We start from the raw sequence: 26,230 nt of genomic DNA, 5'->3' as shown, positions 1-26,230 counted from the left end.
AAAGCCAAGATGCTTCTATAACACCAGTTATTGTAAACACAGCATATCCTGCTTTCAATATTCCTAGTGCAACTCTCAAACATGAACCATCAACAAAAATAATTTGATCATTTTCTTCCAATCGAGTATCTTTGATATCAGGTCTTGGTTTGGTGCAAAATTCAGTCACTTGAAGACAGTCATGCTCGATATCATCAGTGTTTTCTATTTCAACATTTTCACTGGGAAACAAAGTTGCCGGATTTAATGTAGTGCATCTTTTTAATTGCACATTAGGTGATCCCAAAATTATTGTCTCGTACCTTGTAAGCCTAGCACCAGTCATGTGCTGTGTTCGGAAACGTGTCAAAAGTATTTCGACTGAGTGAGGGACCATAGCTGTTAAAGGATGTCCCATTACTATTCCTTCACTTTGATTCAGGCTCATACCAACTGCTGCTACAGCACGCAAGCATCCTGGTAAGGCTGCTGCGACTGGATCCAAAGTAGCTGAAAAATATGCTACTGGTCTGTTTACGCCACCATGGGCTTGAGTCAAGACAGACAAGGAACATGCATCACGTTCATGACAAAACAATGTGAAAGGCTTTGTGTAATCAGGCATACCTAAAGCTGGAGCTCTGCACATGCATTCCTTTAATTCAATAAAGGCATCCATTTCATCTCTTTTCAACACTATTTCATCCTGCGCATCTTTCTGGGTCAGTTTCAGTAAAGGTTTGGCTAGAGTTGAGAAATTAGGAATCCATTGGCGACAGTAGCCCACCATTCCCAAAAACTTTCTCACCTCTTTTCTTGTTTTGGGTGGACTCACTTGAAGTACACTCGTTATTCTTTCTTTCATGATTTTTCTCAACCCTTTTTCTATTTGGTGACCCAAATATTTCACTTTCTTTTGACAGTATTGCAATTTTGAAGGAGACACTTTGTGTCCATTCCTTCCCAAATGGTTCAGTAAGGCAATAGTGTCAACTGTACAGTCATTTTCTGTTTTGGATGCAATCAGTAAATCATCAATATACTGTACTAAGGTTGATTCAAAAGGTAATTCCAATGATTCCAGATTTTTCTTTAGAACCTGATTGAAAATTGATGGTGACTCCGAAAACCCTTGAGGAATTCGACACCAACTGTAGACTCTGTCCAGGAATTTGAAACAAAAGAGAAATTGGCTGTCCTCATGAAGAGGCACAGAAAAGAATGCTTGTGACAAATCGATGACTGTGAACCACTCTGCATCACAGGGAATTTGAAACATTATTACAGCTGGATTTGGTACTACGGGACAACACTTGACTATTATGTCATTTATTTTTCTCAAATCTTGAACAATTCAGACTTTTCCACTTGGCTTTATTAGTCCCATGATTGGTGAATTACATGGACTACTTAGTACTTCTTTCAGTACTCCCTGTTTCACAAATTCGTCAATGAGTTGGGCGACTTTCATTAGTGTATCTTGTGGCATATGGTATTGTGGAGTCTGGGGAAAATTTACATTAGGTTTTACAGTCACTTTCACTGGTTCTGCTCCTTTAATCAATCCTACTTCTTTCCCTGTCATATCCCACACTTCCTTTCCAACAGTTTCTTGTAAATCAGCTGGAATATCTGTTTCAGTGAGCATAGGATAAAGAGTAATCAGGGGATACTTTTCATCAACATTTTCCATTTCCTCTTCTTCTAAACTGTCCTCTTCTTCCTCATCACTGTTTGTCTGACTTTTAAGTCCATTATGTGAACACATAATCGAGCATCCTAGTTTGCATAATAAATCTCTTCCTAATAGGGATATTGGACTTGAGTCACAACCCACCAATTTATGTAACCCTTGAAAGTTACCAATTTTGACTTGCACTGGATCTGTAATTGGGTTTGTCAGATACCGATTTGCTACTCCCACTATTTGAACTGTTCTCCCTGAAAGTGGCAAATTTGGTACTTCGATACTTCTAACTGTAGAGCGTGTAGCTCCTGTGTCAACCAAAAATGAAACGCTGTGACCCATAACTCTTCCTTCCACATATGGTCCCTTTTGATCAACTTCCAAAGATGCTGCAAGCACACAATTTCCCTCCTCATCTGAACTTTCACTCTCCCATTCATTGTTTATTCCATTCTCACTGTGTAACGGGAATTGGTGTACTGCGTTACTTTGATTCATTCCTTGACCTGTTACCTGTTGAGGAAGCATTACTTGTTGCTGATTCATTGGTGCTAAGGGTACTTGCATTTGCTTATTAGGTACCATAGGAAACTGCTGTTGCATCAGCTGTGATTGTACCATTTGTACACAGGGCATTTGCACCTGCTGTTGTTGCATGGGTTGTAGACCCTGCATCTGATTTACATTATTTTGGAAATTTGGGTTTGGACCTCTCCATTTTGGTCCTCTCGTATTCTGAAATGTATTGACATCATTGTTTTGCTGACCTACACCTTCCTGCACCAACATTGGGCACTCCCGTTTCCAATGTCCGACGATTCCGCACATGTGACATGGCATCACTTTCTTCATTGCCTGTATACCATTAGGAATCACAACAGTATTCAAATCAGGACCATTATTCACAAAACCTCCTCAGCCTCTGCCTCTCATCTGTGGCTGAAACATAGCATTTCCCTGCTGTTGCTGCTGCGGCAACTGTTGTTGGAAACCTTGCAAACCTGTCTGAGCTGCTCTAATCTGCATCACCATCACTTTTTCTTTCAACCTTTTCTGCTTTGTCTCAATCTCATCACTGCAGTATTTTGCATAGTTCAACACTTCATCGATCGATTTTGACTGCCAACAAATCAAATGCATTTTAATCATCTGGCTAATTTCTGGTCTCAATCCTTCCACAAATCTGAATACAAAATGGAGCATGTCCTTTGCTTCAATCGTTTCCGTGCCACTGTAATTTTTAAATGCTTTCAACAATCTCTCATAGTATGCATGTATCGACTCTTTAACTTCCTGTGCTGTTCTGTCAATTTTCTGCCAATCTACATTTTTCGACGCAACTTTTGTTTTCAAATACTCGGTCACTTTTTGGTATATGCTCATTACCCTAGGTGATGGTGCACCTGTGTCCTTATCCCTTTCCGGTTCACTTGTTGGCCAATCTACAGCCCTTTTACAATCTTCCCACAAATCTGCTGGAACTACAATTTCGAACAAAGTATTCAGGTCTTCCCAAAGACACTTTGCGAGTTTCACGAATCTATCTGTTTGTTGATACCATTCGATCTGTTTCTCTCTTAATTTAGGGTAATCATTCGTAAAAGATTGAATGTCACACCTGTGCCATGGTACATGGATAAGTTTTCCTCCTGCTGTTTCTCTCATTGGTAACATGGTTATAAGATCATCATTCTGTTGTGTTTTAACATTTTGATCTGGGGTACTTTCTTTCTTCTTATCCTTTTTCTTAACCCACCTACTCTCCCACTTGTCTAAACATCTCCAAACCTGCTCGCTTTGCAATATTTCTTTAAGGTGTGTTTTCATTCCTGCAGACCTAATGTGTTCAAAATCTTTTGCCTCAAAGTCTAACCTGTAACTGTGCTTGGTTTTGTTTATGTCTATTTTGTGTCTGTCTGCAAATTCTTGTAACCTCTTATGTATGCTGCTTACTTCTCTTGTAACTCTAGGGCAAATGTATCTCAGCTCTTCTTCTGTGTATGATTCTAACCTGTTCAGACCCATCGTTCCATCTACGAGTTCACCTGCTTCCATGCCCAATCTTATTTGATTCAAATATTCTTCTCCTTTCCCCTTGGGTGTACTCTGTGGGGTATTCAGACTGTTCAACCATTGTGTTAACAGTTGTGCGTTTAGTCCCATTAATGTAGAATCTACGTCTACTGCTACTGATGGTTTCTGTAATATTTCAGTTTTTGAGGATTGCGGTATTATTAGTGGTGGATTTGACCTTACCACTGTTGCCGGAACACAAATTGGAATTGGACTAAATTCCAACAAAGACCCAGATCTATTTGACAGTGTTCCTACAGGAGTCATTTCTTGAGTATTTTCTATGTATCTCCTTCCTGTCTCATTCTGTGTCATTACACCTTGATCGCATACACTTGGCTTTGCTTTTATATATAATGGTACTGGCGGACCTACAGTGATAGGCAAAGATATTGCATCCGGATTCTGTCTGTTACCCAAATTCTGTGGCATGTTAATTCCCACATTATGGTTCATCATTGCTGACATGTCTAACTGTGTTTCTGCTGTTTGAATGTACTATGGCATTTCTTGTACCTGCTTTTGAGGCATCAACATTTGTGTTGGTTCTGTTTGGATCAATGTCGGTCTTCGATAGTCCTGTCCTCTGTGCACCATTAAATTAGAATTTATTTCCAAATTATGTTCATCATAATAGCGTCTTTGGACCTGTGGCTGATAATTATTAACAGGTTCCAGTTTAGTCACGTCAGGATATATTCTCTGAACTTGTGGTATTTCCTGTGTAAAAGGCATATCAGGACTACTTTGCCTCTGCAATTTTCTCAAATTCGGTGTTACAGTACCCTGTATCGGTTCTGGAGGGGCAGTACTAGTGCTTGGGCCATTTTCGTTTTCCACATATGGTGGTGGACGGTCATTTAACAATTGCAGAATGAACTCCTCATCGTCTTATTCGTCTGCCCTTTTCGAAGGTTCTCTTATTTTCTCTATCTTTGGACTGACTCCTGTTTGTTTTATGGGTAGCTTTCTTCCCTTCCATCTCTGCTTCGTCAGTAATTGCTGGAAACAATTTGACTCCCTGCAATATATCTGATCTCCAAACCTTTTGAGCACTATCCCATCTAGCATCCGCTAGTGTCTTTTCTACTTTTCTCACTCTTGTCTCAAATTTCTTTTGTTGTTGCCTTCTAGCCATTTGTTCCCAAATTGCTAATGCTTCAAACTGTGCTGGTCTTGGAGGTATTTTCATGTCATATAGTGCAAATCTTAAATTCTCCAAAACTCTTAGATTAAACGTCCCATGGATAGGAAAAGCTACACTTCCATGCTTTTCTGTTAATTTACACCATTGCTTTAACCAAAGACATGGTGCAACACCCTTTTCTTCAATTACGATGTAAGCTGGTGTACCCTCAGGCGGTGTTTCTTCTCCTACATTTGCTTTAATATATACATCTCCCCTAAAGGCACTCTTAAGTGCTTTGAAAAATTTCATTTTTCCGTCCTTTATTTTCTCAAATTGTAATCAATAAGTGACTTTTATTCCCAGAATACTCTTTGCTTGCCTTTCCCCACCAATTGCGCTTCACGGACTGCGTTCAATCCGTGCGTGACCCTTCTCACCAACCAACCTATCCCAGCGCGGCTCCTAATGACGTCACACTCACACACTGCCGCTGACAAAGTCTCGCGGCTTGTCCTCCTTCATTCAGCTTCACTCAAAACTAATTTCTGCAATATATCGCGAGCACTAACCAAAAAAAAGAAAACAAATCTGTCGGTTTACTACAGGAAAGGTAATACAATCGCTTCAGAAACCTTAGGGATTTTTCACTAGCCTCAGCAGTTATTCCATCTTTCTCGGTTTCCCACTTTCGTAAGCAAAATTTGACCTGCAAACTTTACTCTCAACTGATCAATGAACTATTCTAGTGCACCTTAGAATTCGTCAAATCTCAAAGTCGAAAATGTTCTTTTATTCCTCAACATTCGTACTGACTTTTTGACCACGCCGATCAACCTATTAAACCGAACAAATTACAACATCAATCAAGTGTCTCATACACTTTTCAACATACTCCGGAGTCACTTGACCTCGCAGGGCCCGTCTCAACATCAACAACCACGTGGCCAATTTTTCCTGCACAAAGCGCTACAGACATATGAAATTCGACGACTTCCCTACTTTCACAATTTGGAGTACCACTCCTCTAAAATTTTAATTGGAGTTCGTAACCCCCTAAAATCCTCACAAACTTCACAATTCATCTGTAGCATAAGCTATGCAAGTGCAAAACCCTAACTTCACCCATACCGTCACTAGAAACGCCGAAAACATCCTCACACCTCCATTTCCTCCATTCGCAAGCTCAGAGATTCCAGGAAAGTCATTGGGGATTTAGGGCATCATCATCTCTCCAACTTGTTTTTATTAAAGAAAATTTTAACTTGAATCCGTCTATTGTTCGGATGGGGTCCCAAAGGGCCAAACCATCAAGCTCTGCTACCATCTACTGATAGCGCGTCCAGTCCTTATAAATTACTTATGCTTGGACACGCCGGAGGTCGGTGAACCTTTTGACCGGGTTGAGTTCTCCTCATCCAAAGAATTGTCGGATCCCTCTAATCAATAATCATTTATAATCAATTAATAATCAATCAACAAATTAGTTAAACAGAAAATCAGTAATTAGACACACCATGACCTTTCAGTCATGAATAGCCACACCTGTTTGTTTATTAGAAGTTAATGAGTTTATTTCCCTATATTAACAAAGCTAACACAATATAAGTAAGTCTCAAAATCAAATGATACACATATACGAACATTACTAGCTGTCCATAACGACGGAAGAAACGCAATCTACGCAAATTTTGGATTATAATGCACTCGGTTATAGCAATGCAAATCACTAATAAAAGTAACTGAATTTGACTAATTGCATACATTGGTCAGCATAACAAGAGTTCAATTCAGCATGGTGCATTAAATGAATACCTCAACTAACCTCTGATTAGCATTGGCATGTGGGGCTTCATGCAAAACGAATTTAGTCAACATAAATTTAGAAAACTTCTAGCTTGGGCTCTGTCAAAATAAGCAGTTGGTACCTAAGAAGGAAAATACAATGAATAATACATTTATCCTTTCATAATTACCAAATACAATCAGCATTCAAGGTAAGTCTTCGTCCTTCAGGTACCGGTTCGATCAGCATGGGGCAAACTTCAAGGGGGCAAAGTTTAAGGCAAGTTTTCCTTGCAGCAGCAAGGAAAATGGGGCACAAGTTATCGTATGGGCAAAAAAACGGGGTAAAGTTCAAGTTAAAGTCTCTAGGGTGAGAATTCTTTAGAGTCTCTCTCTCTCTGGGATAGAGAAAAAGGCATCAAAGTGTCATTAAGGTAAAAGTGGCAAATGGCATCAAAATGGCGTTTCAAAAAGTGGTGTGAATAAAAATTGGCTGTCTTCTCTTTGTCCGGTGGGTTTAAGTAAGAAAAGTTCCAAATTCTTCAGGTTCTTCCATTGGAGGGTCCATGGGGTGATTTCTTTTTGACCAATGAATAGTGTCTTTTCTCTTAATACTCATCTACATGTAAGGTGTCCTTGGAGTTTTGGAACACAAGTAGCAACAAAGTTGCCAATTTATTCTGCATCAATGTCTTTATTGTCTGCACCTGCAGAAACTGACCTTGTTTCAAAGGGGATGAAAGTTGCCTAGCACGCAACCTTGAGATAAGGGTATTAGTCATTCTACTGGAAAAATACAGCTTTTAAAAGTTTAAAACACGTCTTTGTTAATACAAGTGAAAACCACGCAGTTAAAATTGAGACCAGGCGACTAGGCCAAAGCCTCTGCTAAATTTAAGCTGAGCATATAACAGTTTAACAAGAAAATCATAGAATATAGCTTCAATTATGATAGATTAATACATTTGTCGGGTTTCATGATTAATTAAGCTTGTTTATACTAATGGCGAACTACTTCGTGAGCACATTTTCTACATACATTATTTTTCTTTGCTAAAATCACATTGTCTTATACGATTTTGTTACATGATATATGAATGTTTGTTAGTCTTTTCTTTTCTTGCTTCATCAGTATCAACATCGAGTGCGCTTCCGTATGTCTGATGTTTGACAGAGTACACGTCTTTTGAATTGAATGTCAGTAGTCAAAGTTGTAGTACATTTTTAAGCAACATTATCAGTTTCACTGGTGAGTTTCTACCGTTTTAACGTGCTCCCAAATGATGCGAATCAGCACTTCCTTTCTTCCTCAGTATTGGCACGAGCGCCGACATTAATGTGCTTAAGCCAGGTTCATTGATTGAGAGATTCATCTAATTCTAAAGCTTTAAAACTGACAAAATCTCTGCTGGCACGTATGGCAACTTAATTACAGCCTCTGGGCCGTTCAAGCCACGAGTATGGCGAGTTAATGACACTTTCCGAGCAGTGCTACTTATCCTTTTGTTTCTGTTTCACTTCGGAATTCATTCAGTATGGTTTTTAAACCCACATTGTTTTAAAATGTGAGCAAAAAGTGTGCCATCTGAAATGGCATTGATAATAAATCACAAGGTCTGCTCAGTCAAGTGCTCTAGGAGGGTGCCATGGGTCTTAATACAAGGTAGCTGCTCTGACCAGATTTTCAGAACAAAAGTCAGAATGGTCAGAGGAGCGCCCACTAACAGCTAGCGCCTTGTAGGAGGCGAATACAGTCTTAAGGGAGCAGGAAATGTTTCTGTTCACATTTGCCTGACCCTTACATAGTGACTGCTTACGACACGGGCTAGTGAATGACCATTTACTACGATAGCTCCCGTGTTCTCTATGGATGGAGTCTGCGCCATGCCGGCATAATAAAGAAACATCACACAATACTTGAGTTCTTGTTGTCAGTGCTCATACTATACAGTTTCCTAACTATAATAAAAAGAGAATGCTTCAATTCTATTAAGGGTTGAGACAAAAGCTATGTATTTGTTTCTTCGCTTTTATAAGGATTAATTACCATGTCGAGTCCTTTAACTAGAATAAACTACATTTCCCAGATGTCACGGAGAAAGGAGACGGCATGCCAAAAGAAACCACAGAGGAAGGACACTGGCCAGTGTCCAATGGGAAGTGACCAGAAGGAGTACCTGGTCCAGAGGCAACCTATACGGCGAATAAGACAAAGAAGACAACAGGAAGTGAAGAAGGATGACATGCAGGCGACATGCTGGCCAATCAGAAGCTCAAAAATCAGAGTGACGTTGAACTAAGCCAATGGTAAGTAAGGGGCTGTTTCTAAGCCCCTTTTACGTTTTTTAAAATTATTAACAATAGATTTTGCAAGCAGTGCACAAGCGAAATCTAAAAATGAACAGCTGGAGGTTGAACGGACAGTGGGAGGAGGGTGGGGGGTGATGGACAGGGGGAGGAGGAGAGTAGGAGTGGGACACAGACAGTGGGAGTGAGGTACAGGCAGTGGGAGGAGGGCAGGGTGGCTAACAGACTATGGGAGGTTCGAAGGGACAGCAGGAGGAAGGTGGGGGCATATCGAAGGGACAGTGGGAGGAGGGGGAGGAAGGCCGAGAACAGTTAGTGGGAGGGGGCGGAGTGGGGAAAGGAGAGTGGGAAGGGGCGGGTGGGTAACATACTTTGGGAGGAGGGCTGGGGTGGGGAACGGAGAACGAGTGGAGGGTGGGGGTGAAGAATGGGAAATGGCGAGCGGGAGGATGTGGGGAGAGGGGAACAGATAAAGGAGGGCAGGGTGGGTGGGGAACACAGAGCGGGAGGAGGGCAGGGTGGATGGGGAACATGGAACGGGAGGAGAGCTTGGTGGGTGGGTAACACGGAGCTAGAGGAGGGCAGGGTTGGTTAGGAACATGGAGCTGGAGGAGGGCGGGCTGGGTGGGGAACTTGGAGCTGGAGGAGGGCGGGGTGGGTGGGGAACATGGAGCTGGAGGAGGGTGTGGTGGGTTGGGAACATGGAGCTGGAGGAGAGTGGGGTGGGTGGGAAACATGGAGCTGGGGGAGGGTGGGGAACATAGAGCAGGAGGGTGGGGTGGGTGGAGAACATAGAGCAGAAGGAGGGCAGGGAACACAGAGCGATAGCAGGGCTGGTGGGTGGTAACAGAGGGGGCAGGGCAGGGTGGGGACAGAGAGCGGTGGTGCGGAACAGAGCGGGTGGAGGATGGGTGGGGAACACAGCTGATGGTGGGTGGGGAACTGAGATCTGGTGGAAAGTGGGTGGGGAACTGAGAGTGGGTGGGTGGGGAACTGAGAGCGGGTGGAGGGTGGGTGGCTGGGGAACTGAGAGCAGGAGGAAGGTGAACAGAGAGAGGGTGGGTGGCGCATAGAGACAGGGTAGATGGTGGCTGGCGAACAGAGAGCAGGTGGAGGGCAGAGAGGTTAAGGGTGTGTGGGTTGGGGAATTGACAGTGTATTGAGGTAGGGGGAGGGTGAGTGGGTGGCAAAAGGTGGGTGGAGGGGGGTTGGTGGGGAACAGACAACCGTTGGAGGGCGGTGGGTTTACAGACTGCGGGTGGAGGGCAGGTGGGTGGGAAACAGGCAGCGGGTGGACGGCGGGTGGGTGTGAAGGAAACAGCAGGTGGAGGGGAAACAGACAGCAGGTGAAGGGTGTGTGGGTGGGCTGCAAACATACAGCAGGTGAAGGGTGAGTGGGTGGGGGAACAGACAGCAGGCGCAGGCGCAGGGCGGGTGGGTGGGGGAACAGACAGCAGGGCGGGTGGGGGAACACACAGTGGGTGCAGGGTGGGTGGGAGAACACACAGAGGGCGCAGGGCAGGCGGTTGGGGGAATAAAGAGCGGGCAGGTGGGGGAACAGACAGTGGGCGCAGGGCGGGTGGGTAGCGGAACAGAGCGGGCGAAGGACGGGTGGGTGGCGGAACAGACAGTGGGCGCAGGACGGGTGGGTGGCGGAACAGACAGCAGGCACTGGAACAGACCTCGGGTGCAGGGCGGGTGGGTGGCGGAAGAAACAGATGGTGGGTGGGAATGGACAGTGGGTGGAGGGTGGGTGGGTAGGGAATGGACAGTGGGTGGAGGATGGGTTGGTGGGGAATGGACAGCAGGTGGAGGGTGTGTGGGTGCGGAATGGACAGCGGTGGATTGGGGAATGGACAGTGGGTGGAGGGTGGGTGGATTGGGGAATGGACAGTGGGTGGGTGGATTGGGGAATGGACAGCGGGTTGAGGGTGGGTGGGTGGGGAATGGACAGCGGATGGTTGAATGTACAGCAGGTGGAAGTCAGTTGGATGGGGAATGGACAGCGGCTGGATGGGGAATGGACAGCGGCTGGATGGCGGGTGGCTGGATGAATGGACAGCAGATGCAGGGTTGGCAGTGGTGAACGGACTGCGGGTGGAGGAGGGCAGAGGGTGGGGAAGGACTGAGACGAGGGTGGGGGATGGAGAATGGACAGTGGGAGGGAAGTGAGGTGAGGAACAGACTAAGGGAGGAGGGCTAGTGGTAGGGAACAGACTGAGGAAGGAGGGCGAGGCGTAGGGAACAGACTGAGGGAGGAGGAAGAGGAGTGGGGAATGGAGGTTGAAACGGACAGTGGATGCACAGTGGGGTGTTGAAGGGACAACAGGAGGAGAGCAAGGGGGCGTGGAATATACAGCAGAAGGAGGGCAGGGTGGGAAACATACAGCAAGTAGAGGGCAGCGGGTGGGGAACGTACAGCAGGTGGAGGGCGTGGGGGTGGGGAAAGTAAAGAGGGTGGTGGGCAGGGGGTGGGGAATGTGAAGCGAGTGGAGGCCGGGGGACAGTGAACGTAAAGCAGGTGGATGAGCGTGAATCAGGTAGAGGGCGGGGTTTGGGGAACGTTACACGGGTGGAGGGCAAGGGGAACGTAACACAGGTGGCGTGAGTGGGGAATACAACACAGGTGGAGGGCGGTGGGTAGGGAATGTAATACGGGTGGAGGGTAGAGGGTGGGGAATGTAACACAGGTGGAGGGCGGGGGTGGGGAACATACCATGAGTGGAGGGCGGGGCGGTGGGGAACGTACCACAAGTGGAGTGGGGGGGAGGTACCATGAGTAGGTCGAGTAGAGGGCGAGGGTGGGGAGCATAAGTTGGGTAGAGGGTGGGGAAGGTAACACGGGTGGTAACCTAAAGCCGGTGGAGGGCAGGGAACCTAAAGCAGGTGGAGGGCAGGTGGGTGTTGAATGGACAATGGGTGGGTGGATGGAATAGACAGTGGGTTGGTGGATGGAATGGATAGTGGGTGGGTGAGGCATGGACAGAGGGCGGGCGGGTGGGTGGTCTAATGGACAGTGGGTTGGTGGGGAATGGACAGCGGGTGGAGGGCGGATGGGTGGAGAATGGACAGTTATGGAATGGACAACGGGTGGAGGGCTGGTGGGTGGAATGGACAGCGGTGGAGGGTGAGTGAGTTGAGGGTGGGGGGTGAGAACCTAAAGCGGATGGAGGGTGGGGGATGAGGAATGTAAAGAGGGCGCGGGCTAAGGTCTAGGGAACATACAACAGGAGGATGGCAGGGTGGGAAACATACAGCAAGAAGAGGGCAGGGTGGAGAGCGTGCCGCTAGAGGAGGGTGGGTGTGGGAGTGGACAGCAGAGGAGAGCAGGGATGGGAATGGACAGCAGGAGGTGGGCGGAGGTGAGAATGGACAGCGGGAGGAGGGTGGGAAATGGACAGTGGCTGGGGGGGCATAGAGCGGGTGGAGGTCGGGAACAAACAGCAGCTGGTATCCTTGTTTTAGGACATTTTTGTTAAAATATTTGAGGATGGCCTACAGACACGTCCAAATAAAACTTGACACCAAGTAAAAGAATAAAGTGCTAAGTAAGGACTCGTGTATATTCAAATCTTGGAGCTTTCACCACAGGGTAGGCTTGTCCATGTGGTAGAAGGTGGTTGAAAAATCAATATACAAGCTGGGTAGACTGGCATACTACAAGATAGCACATATTTATCTAACATCACCTGCAAAACTGTGATGTTATCAAGGGTGGAACTGTTCGGTTTAAAAAACCAGCTTGCTTCAGTGGGATGAAATTATTGTCCTCTGCCCTTCTTTAGAGATGATTCCAAATGCTCTTGGCCAATATTTTCCTAATGGAATTCAGAAACATTATTGACTTGTAGTTACTAGGCTGACTAATCAAACCTTTCTTGTGTAACTGTAGAATTCCACCCCTCCTTCAAGTAGGGACTGCTCCGGATAAATAACAATATATGAATAGGGAAGCCAGGTAGCCGGACCACAGATCTTCTTACAGCTTTATAATTATAGTAGGGATTTATTCAGGGCCTGGTCATGCTCGGACTAATAAGAAGCAAGGACACAAGTGATGATGGAGCCAACCAATAGTAAGTAAGAGCCTTTTTTTTTTTTCTTCACAGAAGATTGCAAGTACTGTGCAGGCGAAACTTAATAAGGTCTATATAGTCACAAACGTAATGCACTATACAGGGAGTGCAGAATTATTAGGCAAATGAGTATTTTGACCACATCATCCTCTTTATGCATGTTGTCTTACTCCAAGCTGTATAGGCTCGAAAGCCTACTACCAATTAAGCATATTAGGTGATGTGCATCTCTGTAATGAGAAGGGGTGTGGACGAATGACATCAACACCCTATATCAGGTGTGCATAATTATTAGGCAACTTCCTTTCCTTTGGCAAAATGGGTCAAAAGAAGGACTTGACAGGCTCAGAAAAGTCAAAAATAGTGAGATATCTTGCAGAGGGATGCAGCACTCTTAAAATTGCAAAGCTTCTGAAGCGTGATCATCGAACAATCAAGCGTTTCATTCAAAATAGTCAACAGGGTCGCAAGAAGCATGTGGAAAAACCAAGGCGCAAAATAACTGCCCATGAACTGAGAAAAGTCAAGCGTGCAGCTGCCACGATGCCACTTGCCACCAGTTTGGCCATATTTCAGAGCTGCAACATCACTGGAGTGCCCAAAAGCACAAGGTGTGCAATACTCAGAGACATGGCCAAGGTAAGAAAGGCTGAAAGACGACCACCACTGAACAAGACACACAAGCTGAAACGTCAAGACTGGGCCAAGAAATATCTCAAGACTGATTTTTCTAAGGTTTTATGGACTGATGAAATGAGAGTGAGTCTTGATGGGCCAGATGGATGGGCCCGTGGCTGGATTGGTAAAGGGCAGAGAGCTCCAGTCCGACTCAGACGCCAGCAAGGTGGAGGTGGAGTACTGGTTTGGGCTGGTATCATCAAAGATGAGCTTGTGGGGCCTTTTCGGGTTGAGGATGGAGTCAAGCTCAACTCCCAGTCCTACTGCCAGTTCCTGGAAGACACCTTCTTCAAGCAGTGGTACAGGAAGAAGTCTACATCCTTCAAGAAAAACATGGTTTTCATGCAGGACAATGCTCCATCACACGCGTCCAAGTACTCCACAGCGTGGCTGGCAAGAAAGGGTATAAAAGAAGGAAATCTAATGACATGGCCTCCTTGTTCACCTGATCTGAACCCCATTGAGAACCTGTGGTCCATCATCAAATGTGAGATTTACAAGGAGGGAAAACAGTACATCTCTCTGAACAGTGTCTGGGAGGCTGTGGTTGCTGCTGCACGCAATGTTGATGGTGAACAGATCAAAACACTGACAGAATCCATGGATGGCAGGCTTTTGAGTGTCCTTGCAAAGAAAGGTGGCTATATTGGTCACTGATTTGTTTTTGTTTTGTTTTTGAATGTCAGAAATGTATATTTGTGAATGTTGAGATGTTATATTGGTTTCACTGGTAATAATAAATAATTGAAATGGGTATATATTTTTTTTTGTTAAGTTGCCTAATAATTATGCACAGTAATAGTCACCTGCACACACAGATATCCCCCTAACATAGCTAAAACTAAAAACAAACTAAAAACTACTTCCAAAAATATTCAGCTTTGATATTAATGAGTTTTTTGGGTTCATTGAGAACATGGTTGTTGTTCAATAATAAAATTAATCCTCAAAAATACAACTTGCCTAATAATTCTGCACTCCCTGTAGCATCTGTTACTCCTTTATTTATCCTACTAAAACACTAGCTATACAAATAATTATTCTCTGACCTGACAAGGCAATAAACAACATATTTATATATTCTGACTGAAAGACAAAGAGTAAACACTCATATCTGCCAGTCATTCCATATTTCTCATTCTCTGTTGTAGGAAAGTGCCCCTTTTTGACATAGTCACCCCCAATTTTTGCCTGGTACATAATGCAATTTTGACTGAAAGTGCACTGAGTTTCCTGCTAACCAGGTCCCCAGTGCCAGATCGCTTTCCCTAAAATTGTGCAATGCTCCACAACAATTTTGCAACTTTGGCATGGGTACGAAAGAGGGTCCCAAGTGCTGCAGCATGTATTGTACCATCCTCAGGGACTCCTCACCTAGCACATGCAGAATGCCACTGCAGGCTGCGTGTCTTGGTGCAGCTCAACTGTGAAAACACGACATGACACACAGGCTGTGTGCCATGTCTTTTAACAGTGCATGTAATTTACGTAACTCACCCCTACAGCAGTCCTTACAGTCCCAAGGCAAGGTGCATAATTTTTCATGTGAGGACATATCTGCAAGAGCAGACATGCCCCTGCTATGTCTTTGTCGATTCTTAGACATGGTGAGTATACAGGGATGCCATTTTAAGTACATGTACTGGACACTGGTCAATATGATTTTCCCAGCGACATGATCGCTTCAATGAAAATATGGATGTTTGGTATCAAACGTCTCATATTAATAAACCCTCACTGATGCCAGTGATGGATTTATTAATACACGCACCCAGAGGGTACCTTAGACATGCCCCCTGAAAACTTACCAAGTACCATTGTGGGGACTGACTCGTTTTAGCCAGCCTGCACCCACCAGACAAGTTTCTGACCCCCTAGGCTAAGAGCCTTTGCTCTCGGGCAGTCAGAGACAAAGCCTGCTCTGGGCGAGGTGTTTACACAACCCACCCAACAGGATGACTTGTGAGTTTGGATTCCACTGCAAGAGCCTTCAAAGAAGCCAACAGCCCTTGGTATGCAGGGCTGGCTTAATTGAAAGTAGAGATGCCAACTCCCCAGGGCCCATTTGGCACTAGGATAGACGGGGAATGTAGTATTCAGAGAGGTGTTTCCACCCCTCAGGTTAGTCCCACCCCTAAGGTGATCTGCCTGATGTGGACAGCACATTTAGAAATCTGCCATCCTGGTGTTTGCAGATTTAGGGAGTCTGGGACAGGGTTATGCCTACTTCCCACAGGAAGTGGTCATATAGGGGGTGTAGTGACCCCAGGGGTAAGTAGCACATTGGCTACTGCCCTACACTCCCCAAAACACCCCTAAATTCAGTATTTAGGGGAGACCCTGGCACCAGGTAAGCAGATTCCTGCTGATCTATGAAGAAGGACACTCAAGAACTGCAAAAGAAAAGCCAAAGGAAGAAGCACCTGACGTGGGCCCAGCGCTGCCAGCCTGTCTGCTGTTCCCGCCAATTTGCACCAAAGTCGACTCATCCTGCAAACTGCTGTGCCTCCAAAATCTTGGGAGGCCTCCTTGCCTTCAATAAACACCCAGGAACTTACATGGAGCAACAGAGTTGCTTCCCTGCATCTTGCAGGCACCCCAAAAGACCCGAGAGGACTCCGGACAGCAAAAACCCGACACCTGAAAGCACTACTGTACTCGTGCCCCCTAGCCTGAGCTGAAGTGGGCTAGTGGTACCCCAGCCCTCCAGAGACAAAGCCCACCTTGGACTTGCCCACTGTGGACTCACCGACACTGACTGCAGCCTCTTATTACTGTGTTTTTTTTCCAGCGTATGTATGGGGGGGCAATATGGGCCACAGCGGAAATGCCCTTAATTGCAAATACAGCTGAAATAGATAATGGAAGAAATGGGATAGAATAGAGCATATTAATTGGGATGCCTCACCGATTAGTTGGTTCATACATTGCACAAAATGGAACAATTCTATTTTTATGCACCATTATCCAGATAGTTGGCACAGTCTCTACATGTAACATGTTTATTTGAGGGGGGGCAACTTTAATGGAGTAATAAACAAATAACTCAATGATTCCTATCCTCGACTCCCACACGTCTGTTCATGAAGGGGCTCACGGACTCGGAGAAGCTAAATCAGAGCACTGACAGAGTAGGACCCTACAGATAGGGTGCATTCATTTTATTTCCTGGTCCAGGATTTACGTGTGCGATCGGTTGCATTGTCTATTCGGTGGTTGTACTTAAAATTGTATATTGCACTGAGTATTTAGGAAAAACAGTTTCAGATCATAATCTCCTATTGTGACGGATATGTTGGGGTCCAGTATGGCCCCCATCACCTGACTTGCAACTGCAGAGTGAAATGCTTGCAGACTCCACATTTATGGAGAACTGTCCGACTTTATAGAAGAAATATTTATAGATTATGCCGGGATATCTTCTCGCCTTTACAATGGGCGACATTTAAAGTCGAGATTAAAGGGATATGTATTGAAACAATTGTCTGGGTCAGAAGACTCATTATGGAAATGAATGTGTTAGAAAAGAAACTGGCAAGGAAAGAATGAGAAGCGATACAAGGCTGTACGTAGTTGTAGGCCTTAAAACAAGCCAGAGCAGTACAGGCCTCATTTACGTTTGCACTGTTTAGATCAGTGGTTCCCAACCTTTTGACGTCCGTGGACCCCCAATTTTTCAATACTGGAACCCGGAGACCCCCACTGAATCATTATTGGAATCCGGGGACCCCCTACTGAGTCATAACTAAAAGCTGGGGGCCTAATTTTCTCAGCAGTCACGGACCCCCTGAGGAGGGTCCCCGGACCAGAGGTTGGGAACCACTGGTTTAGATAATGTACGCCATGTTCTGGACGAGATTAAGAGACGTTTTCATAGCTACCTCTCAGCCCTATATAAAAAGGATGATAAAGGAAATGGCTGACTTTCTGGCTGAGATTACCGTCCCCAAGTTACAGGACAACAGGTAGAAGAAATGGATCAGCCTGTCTCGGCACAGGAGTAAGGATGACATTTTGTATTTGATAAGGGACTCAGCTCTAAGAACAGATGGCACACCAGCTGCATTTCCCCTGACCTACCCTGCTCAATTATCTCCCAAGGTTGTGAAGCTCTAAAATATAAGACTAGAGCTAGGGTATTCAACAGAAGATTAGAGAAGTTCTTGTGGTCTCCTTACATAAACCAAGAAGAGACTTGCTTTAGATGTCATCCTTCAGACCTCTTTTGATTATAAATATAGATTATAAAATACTAACTAAACTATCAGCAATGAGACTGCTCCAGTGTATTGGTGCACTGAGCAACGCACAGACTAGAATGGTTTCAAACCAGGCCGCCATACCTTGTTGAAAATCAGAAATCTTTTCAGAACTCTTTACAGGGGCTCCCCGGACTTGTTCTACTCTGTTTTGTTCGCACTAGGTACACAGAAAGTCTTTGAGGTTCTAAGCAGGCAGTACTTCGGTACTAAAAGTGTAGATTGTGTGTGTGGGGGGGGGGGGCGGGGTTGAGGGAAGGAGATGTGATTTAATACATCGCATTGCTATATTCGAGGCCTAATGTTAAGTCTGTTAAGTCCGTGTGGGAAGTGGTAGCTGAGGCATGTAACAGGGCTGTCCTCCTTCCTATTTGCATTAAAGCTGAAGCTGTTTGTGAACAGCTTAGGAACAGGGGCAGACACCAAAGAGTGGGGCATCTTGCTAACACATGGGGTCAATTTGATCTCCCGTCAGGCTGACAATATGTTACTTGTTTTTATCAAATACATATGTGCCAGTAGGAGATCCATTTTGTAGGCTTGCATACACTTGAAACACTTGCAGGTTTAAACGTTGACTGGTCAAAGTCCTGTTTGGTCCCTAGAAAAAAAGGATCTTTACCCTGTTCACTTGGTACCTGGGTATCCATTTTAGTTTGGGGGCCCACATTTTCTGATACCTTGGTATCAAAGTATAACACACTGGGGGGGCATTGCCTGGGGCCGATGGAGCTGCACGCATAGTGCGCGCTCCCGGGCCACAAACCGGGTCAGACGCATGAATCCTGCCATAATAACGACCGGAGGTCTTGAAAATTGAAGAGAGGTGGTCGGAGAGCATGCGGCACGGGTAGGGACCGCGGCGCCCCTACTTTGAGGTGGATTTTGCCCGAAATTCGCCCCGACAACTCTGCGGCTGCCGCGACCCAAAATGGCGGCCGCAGCGGAGCAGTGAGCCCATCGCGGCCGCGGCCCTCGGCTGGGGGAGAGCAGCGGACCTGCAGAGGTGAGGACCCCCATGCCACCCATCAAAGTGCCCCAGGGGTACAAGCTCCTTTGTCCCCAACGGCGAGAGTAATAATATGAAGTGGAACACCAGCGGACATTGGGGAGCGTAGCGAGGAGTGGATGAGGTGCAGAGTTCCTGGAACTTCGGGTGAGAGAGGGACGGCTCCGACGGGTCGGATCCCCGGTTGCCACGAGGCCAGAGAGAATGTGAAGGCCGCCTGATGAGGCGGGAGCTAATACCGGCACATTGAGAGGAATCGGGGACCTCGTCCTCATGCGCCGCAGAAATACATGATATCCTGCACAACGGATGCCTGATTGGAGGAGGAGATCGGGGGCACTGGAGCAGCACTCTCCCTTGTTTACCAGAACATTATGCAGATGCCGTCGTCCGATGCCCTGACAGAGGTGAGATCTTAGCACGGCCTTTCTGCATTCGCCGATTGCTCCAACCGGCGACCAGCACATACATAACTGTGGGAGAACCCCTTCGTGGACAAGCTGCACAAAACAGAGGATATCTCGCAGTGCTTTCCATGTGAGAGTACCAGGACTGGGGAAAGGCGACACCCAGGTTGGACGACATTGGCGAACGATACCACCTTCTACTAATTCGAGCGACCATCGCCTACCTGAGGCGAGTTACTCGCCTATTACAATGGTAAAACCCAAAAAACATGACAGGCCGTCAGCGGGGGATCCCTCACCCACTGAGAATCCGCCCCCAACACCCGCCAGGGGGTCACAAGCTGAACATGAGCAACAAGAAACAACTCTGGACACTGTGCTTCTGGCCATTAAAGAATCCAGCGAAGCACTTGAACGCAAGATTGACAACCTTACCACAGACCTTTCCCTTTTACAAGATGACCACTGTAAACTAAAGGAAATAGTGGGTTCACATGAGAGTACGCTGACGGGGGTTTCAGCGGCACAAAAAACCTCGTCCTCAGAAGTTAAAGACCTGGCCACCCGGCTGAAAACATTGGAGGCAAGGGTGGAAGATGCCGAGAACCGAGCCCGACGGAATAACATCAGACTGGTGGGGGTTCCGGAGGGGGCAGAGTCCATCGCAGCTAATATGGAAACGTTCTTGGAGCAGTGGCTTAGAGACACGGTGGCCCCAGAGGGCTTCTCGGCGTTTTTCGCAGTGGAACGAGCCCACAGGGTCCCTGGTGGGCCCCCTCCACCGGGAGGCAGACCGCGGCCAATAATCGCCAGATTACTCCACCACAAAGATAGGGACTATGGGGGTCCTTCTGACCCCGGCGGGCGGCGGGAGCCGCCCGCCTGGAGGGAGCCGCCATATGGCCGCTCCGCGGTCAAAAGACCGCGGAGGCCATTCTGGCTTTCCCGCTGGGCTGGCGGGCGACCGCCAGAAGGCCGCCCGCCAGCCCAGCGGGAAACCCCTCCCCACGAGGAAGCCGGCTCCGAATGGAGCCGGCGGACTGGGAAGGTGCGACGGGTGCAGAAATTCTTTGTGGGGCCCTCTTATGGGGGCCCCTGCAGTGCCCATGCCATTGGCATGGGCACTGCAGGGGCCCCCAGGGGCCCCACGACACCCCATACCGCCATCCTGTTCCTGGCGGGCAAACCGCCAGGAACAGGATGGCGGCATGGGGTGTCGGAATCCCCATGGCGGCGCAGGCATCGGAAAACCGGCGGGAGACCGCCGGTTTTCATGTTCTGACCGCGGCCAAACCGCCACGGTCAGAATGCCCTGCGGGGCACCGCCAGCCTGTTGGCGGTGCTCCCGCATCCCCGGCGGACCGCCGGGGTCGGAATGACCCCCTTTATACTGTCGCAATCCCGCCAGCAAGGAGAGATTCAGTTGGACGGTCAAAAAATCATGATATTCCCTGATTTTACAAGAGAGACACAATCACAGAGGGCATCGTACATTGCAGTAAAACGCACCATGCATGAGCATGGTATAAAGTATGCCATGCTATTTCCGGCTAAACTCCGAGTGGAATACGATAATAGGACCCATTTTTTCCTCACACCTCAATTGGCGATGGATTGGCTAGAATCACTGAACATCCACTGCAGATCAGCCCGCGATCGACCTTCTCGCAACCCCGGGAAGAAACGTAGTAGATCTCGGAAGAAGACCACAGAGGCGGCCCCATCGAATCATCAATCACTTCAGGAGATGCGTGATGCGGTGGAAACAGCAGCAGCGCTGAGCGGAGGAGACTTCCACACGCGTCGGACCCCGGATGCTGCATCGGATGTCGATTCAAGCTGCAAACACTCCTCAGCGTCCTCCCGAGACACTCTTATCAGCTTGCCACCAATCACCCCGAGAACAGCGGATGAGCTTCTTTGACCTCACTGAAGTAATAAGCTGGCAGATGAGCTAGCGTCTGTGGGTGAACTTCGCTTTGTTTGGGGGCCCTGCTTGGTCCCACCCGTGAATATATGACGATATGACCCTGGATATCACTTCCTAACTGGCACACTCCATGTGGTTGGGCCTGGGGAACGGCCCGGAGTGCTACCTCTTGGTCTCTGGCGCACCTCCTTCCAATAGGTTGATAATTAAGATTACAATGGTTGTAATGGTTTGGACGGGGAGAGTTGTAGGTACCGGTCCTGGGGAGAGGGAGTTGCAAAGGGGTTTTGATTTTGTTTTTGTTGTTATAAGGGTACATCATGCACATCTACTTCACGGCCCAGACAGTTCACACCTCAGATTACTGATCTTGATAGGTACATCCATTAGTTGTAATAGAGCGGCGTTCGCAGGCCGCCTTCACGATCCTCTTTAAATCATGGCCACAGAATACAAGATAATCACATGGAATGTTAGGGACCTAAATAACATGTCCAAAAGATACAAGGTCCACAATTTTCTTAAACGAAGGGGAGTGAACATAGCTATCTTGCAAGAAACCCATTTGCTAGAGCAGGAGGTTAAAGCCCTGAAAAAGCGCTGGAGGGGACAAATCTTCGCCACTGCCCACTTGGCGTTTGCGAGGGGAGTGTTGATATAGATCCGACCGGGCGTCCCATTGCAGGTCCTCCATACCTTGATTGACACGGAAGGGAGATATGTAGTGATTTCTGGTAGATTGGACGGGAGGGACGTAACCCTTGCGGGACTCTACGCCCCAAATCACGACCAGGGGAAATTTCTAGATCGATTATCGCTGGTCATGAGCACTCTCCTCACCAGCACCACATTAATAGGAGGGGACTTTAATTGTGTAACGGATGCCACAATGGATAGATCGCACCCACCATTGTTGCAATCCACAATCCATAAAACAGCATTGTACTTTCGGCAGTGGCAGAGACACTGGCAACTAACGGATTGTTGGTGCAAACTTAATCCCCTCAACAGAGAATACTCTTTTTACTCAGCAGTCCACGACCTGCGCGTATGACTGGACACCTTTTTGGCCTCTCCGGATGTGCAATCTGCGGTGGCGAAGGCCGAATATCTTGGCCGCACCATCTCAGATCATAATCCTTTACTAATTTCTTTGACCTGGTGCGGCGAGAGACCTTTGATTCCCACTTGGCGCCTAAGAGCAGAATCCCTTGAGGACGAACCTTTTAAGGCTCTACTGAGTACGCATATCACCGATTTCTTTAGGAACAATGCTGAAACTGCTTCGTCTAGATCCATCGAATGGGAATCCTTTAAAACAGTGATCAAGGGATATTGTATTGACACGACTGTAGGAGTACATAAGGTGTTGGAGACTGAACTAGACGATCTCGAGGATTCCCTTAGAGATCTCGAACGCAAACACCCGGCACAGCCCGACCTCTCAGCACAACTGGAAGAGACAAGGGCTGGAATAGCAGAAGCTAACTTTAGACTGTCTTGTTTCGATTATAAGCAATTTTTGCAGAGGCAGCTCGTGGAGGGTGACAAGGCGGGTGCCCTCCTGGCATGGTTGGTTAAACCACCTGAGGAACAAACCATAGTGGTAGAGCTGGAGGCTGCCCCGGGTACTAAAGTGTATGGACAGAAGGAGATCAATGCTACCTTTCTTGAATATTACTCAGAGCTATATGCCCCTCCCACCGCAGTACTTAGCGACGCTCAATTACAAGAACTGGGAAACCTCAACCTCCCTACACTGGGAGTGGAGGATAGAATAGCCCTGACGACTCCCATATCACTTGCAGAAATAAAGACTGCAATTCAGAGTATGGCCCTGGAGTTTTACCTTACATACCAGGATTTACTAGCTCCCCAACTCAGCATACTATATGCGGAGGCATGGAATAACAATAGCTTGCCTCCTTCCACTACGGATGCTATAATGATTCCTCTTTTGAAACGCACCAAATCCCCAATGGACGTTCGATCATACCGCCCACTATCAATGTTGAATTTAGATTATAAAATACTAAGCAGGGTGCTGGCTAACAGACTACTACCTCACATGTCCTTGTTGATCCATCAGGACCAATCGGGATTTATCCCACAGCGTAGCACTGCCCAAAATATTCGACGATTGATTTCACTCCTTCATGCCCTGCCTTCTGATGCATCTAGAGCAGTGATCATCTCGATAGATGTCGAGAAGGCTTTTGATAGCCTGCGATGGGACTACCTAGAGCGAGTCATGCTGCAGCTGGGACTGGGGGAAGGTTTTGTTAAATGGACAAGGCTTCTTTACACAAACCCCACGGCGCGAGTGCGCACAGGCCGTACAATATCCCCTTCTTTTATCATAGGTAGGGGCACTAGACAGGGCTGCCCGCTGTCACCTTTACTCTTTGCCTTGGCGGTTGAACCTCTCGCCCAGGTGGCTATATCCCAGAGGTTTTATGAAGGCATTACAATCAATGCCTGGACACATCATATTGCCCTATAAGCGGGTGACATGTTACTTTTTCTCCAGAACGTAGAGGCCGACCTGCCGGGAGCAATGCCAATGTTGGACAACTTTGGTGCTGCATCTGGGCTCCGGTTTAATTGGGGGAAGTCGTCCATTTTTCCGGCTACCAGGGGCATCAGAGAGCCAACGGACAGTCGGGGCCCCCTGTGGTCACCGTCCACATTCAGATACCTAGGGGTTAATATCTATCACTCTGCTGAAGAACTACTGGAGGGGAACATACAGAGCACGATTAGGAATATCAAAAACAGCATGGCATTCTGGCAGACACTTCGGTTGGCGGTCACTGGGAGAGTTGCGCTGATTAAGATGATAGTGCTGTCTAGAGTGTTATACTACTTCGCAACCATTCCACTCATAATACCGAGGGTATTATGTAAAAATAATCACGTAAAACAATCACGTCCTTGATTACAGGATTTATATGGGGACCCAGCAGACATAGGATCGCGTCGCGCACTCTCCAGAGATCGACAGCGGAGGGTGGTATAGCCGTTCCAGACTTTGAATTATACTACTGGGCGAGCCAACTCCAGTGGCTGGCACGGTTTCTCAGGGCACCTCCAGTGGGGGAGGCCCTGAGAGCCCCTCTCCACTGCTCCCGAGATAGAATTTTGGGCATACTACTAAACCCCAAAAAACAGAGTAGACCGCTGCCGGTGGAATGGGAGGCATCACGTTACTGCTGGGAACAATACCTAAAGAGAACGCACACCAGAGCTCCATACTCACCAGAAGCCCCCCTGACTTGCCTGAGGTCTATTGCGGGAAATCATGTGATGGGGGAATCGCCCGATTCATATAATTTCAGATCGACACCATAGGGGCTCTATATAATAATGGGAAACTGTGTACCTATGTAGAACTGCAAGAAAAGTTCCAGCTCCCACCAGGGCTGTTCCTAACCTATAACGCAATTGTTAGAACTCTTCGTAAGCAATGAGGCACAGGGCTGGCGGAACCCCCCAGACATCCTACCTGTGACCAACTATGCACTATAGGGGACCAAGGGAGGATGATATCAGGGATATATACCTCTTTGCTAACCAGCACATGTCTTCCCTTAAGTAAACTTAAGACCAAATGGCAGGGGGAGTTGGGTGTTACAATAGATGACGCACAGTGGTCCAGAATAACCTCACACATATACACAGTTTCCAGGAATGCCAGGTTTAAATTAATAAATTTATATGTCTTTCATAGGGCCTACTTAACCCCCTATATGATATCAAAGATTTATGGTGTAGAAAATGCCAGTTGCCCTCGCTGTGCAGAACTGGCAGCGGAATTGTTGCACATGCTCTGGAGTTGCCCACTAATTGGGGATTACTGGGTGGGGATATTTGGGGCGCTCTCCACCTGCACGGGCAGAACAATACTCCGAACAGCCATGGTAGTGGCCTTGGGGGATTTCCCATGCCCCAGCAAGCATAAAATCACAAACCGGTTCATAGACCTAGCCCTGATATTAGCAAGGAGAGAAATAACCTCGCCCTGGAAAGATCCGAAGGGCCCACAGATAAACCGTTGGAGAAATGCGTTGATTAAATGGGCGGAAACCGAAGGGACAGTGCTACTGAGGGAAGCTCTCAGAGGCCTAAGAAATAGAGACAATGCTCAGCATTGGAATATGATACTGGACAATTTTAGAGCACCCAACACTTATAATTCTGATACTGAGGCTAATCTATCAGAACCGGACCCTGCATAACTAACCAAGATACTCATACAGGAGATTGTACAAGAAGCTAAATATGTCGTCTATTTGTGAATTGATCCAACACATTTATGCAATTGATAGAATGTGCGGAAGGGAAAAGGGAGGGGGGGGGGATCACAAAATTGGGAAGTTATTTCGTTACATATGCGTTGTCATGCAGTTATAAAGCAATAAAAGAGATTCCCCCCCCAAAAAAAGTATAACACACTGAATTAGATATACTAGAGAGTAATCTGGGGGCAGCAATAACAATCCTTCCGAGCTCAGATAGCATTCTGGAAGAGGTTACCTCTATCAGTAATAGGTTTACCTGCAGTGGCATATTTTGGGTTTGTAGGAAAGTACCATCTTGCCTGGCATGTTACCCCCATTTTTCACTGTATATATGTTGTTTTAGTTGTATGTGTCACTGGGACCCTGGTAACCCAGGGCCCCAGTGCTCATAAGTGTGCCTGAATGTGTTACCTGTGCAGTGACTAACTGTTTCACTGAAGCTCTGCTAACCAGAACCTCAGTGGTTATGCTCTCTCATTTCTTTCCAAATTGTCACTAACAGGCTAGTGACCATTTTTTCCAGTTTACATTGGCTTACTGGAACACCCTTATAATCCCCTAGTATATGGTACTGAGGTACCCAGGGTATTGGGATTCCAGGAGATCCCTATGG

At 46.9% G+C, this 26,230-nt stretch overlaps 1 protein-coding gene and 1 long non-coding RNA gene across 2 annotated transcripts in view; one reads left to right on the top strand and one right to left on the bottom strand.

Moving 5' to 3' along the window:
• LOC138268061 (uncharacterized) overlaps positions 1 to 26,230 on the bottom strand; it is a 219,960-nt gene that overhangs the window by 24,225 nt on the left and 169,505 nt on the right. The window lies entirely within an intron of this gene.
• The window catches only part of LOC138268063 (uncharacterized), a 540,881-nt gene that overhangs the window by 383,940 nt on the left and 130,711 nt on the right, over positions 1 to 26,230 (top strand). The window contains exon 2 of the long non-coding RNA XR_011199914.1: positions 8,738 to 8,957. This is a non-coding gene — a long non-coding RNA (uncharacterized lncRNA). The remainder of the gene's footprint in view (positions 1 to 8,737; positions 8,958 to 26,230) is intronic.

The sequence above is a fragment of the Pleurodeles waltl genome, chromosome 12 (genome assembly GCF_031143425.1).
Source record: "Pleurodeles waltl isolate 20211129_DDA chromosome 12, aPleWal1.hap1.20221129, whole genome shotgun sequence".
NCBI classification, from domain to species: Eukaryota; Metazoa; Chordata; class Amphibia; order Caudata; family Salamandridae; genus Pleurodeles; species Pleurodeles waltl.
Note: the sequence above shows the minus strand (reverse complement) of the source record. Positions and strands in the feature narration are given on the sequence as shown.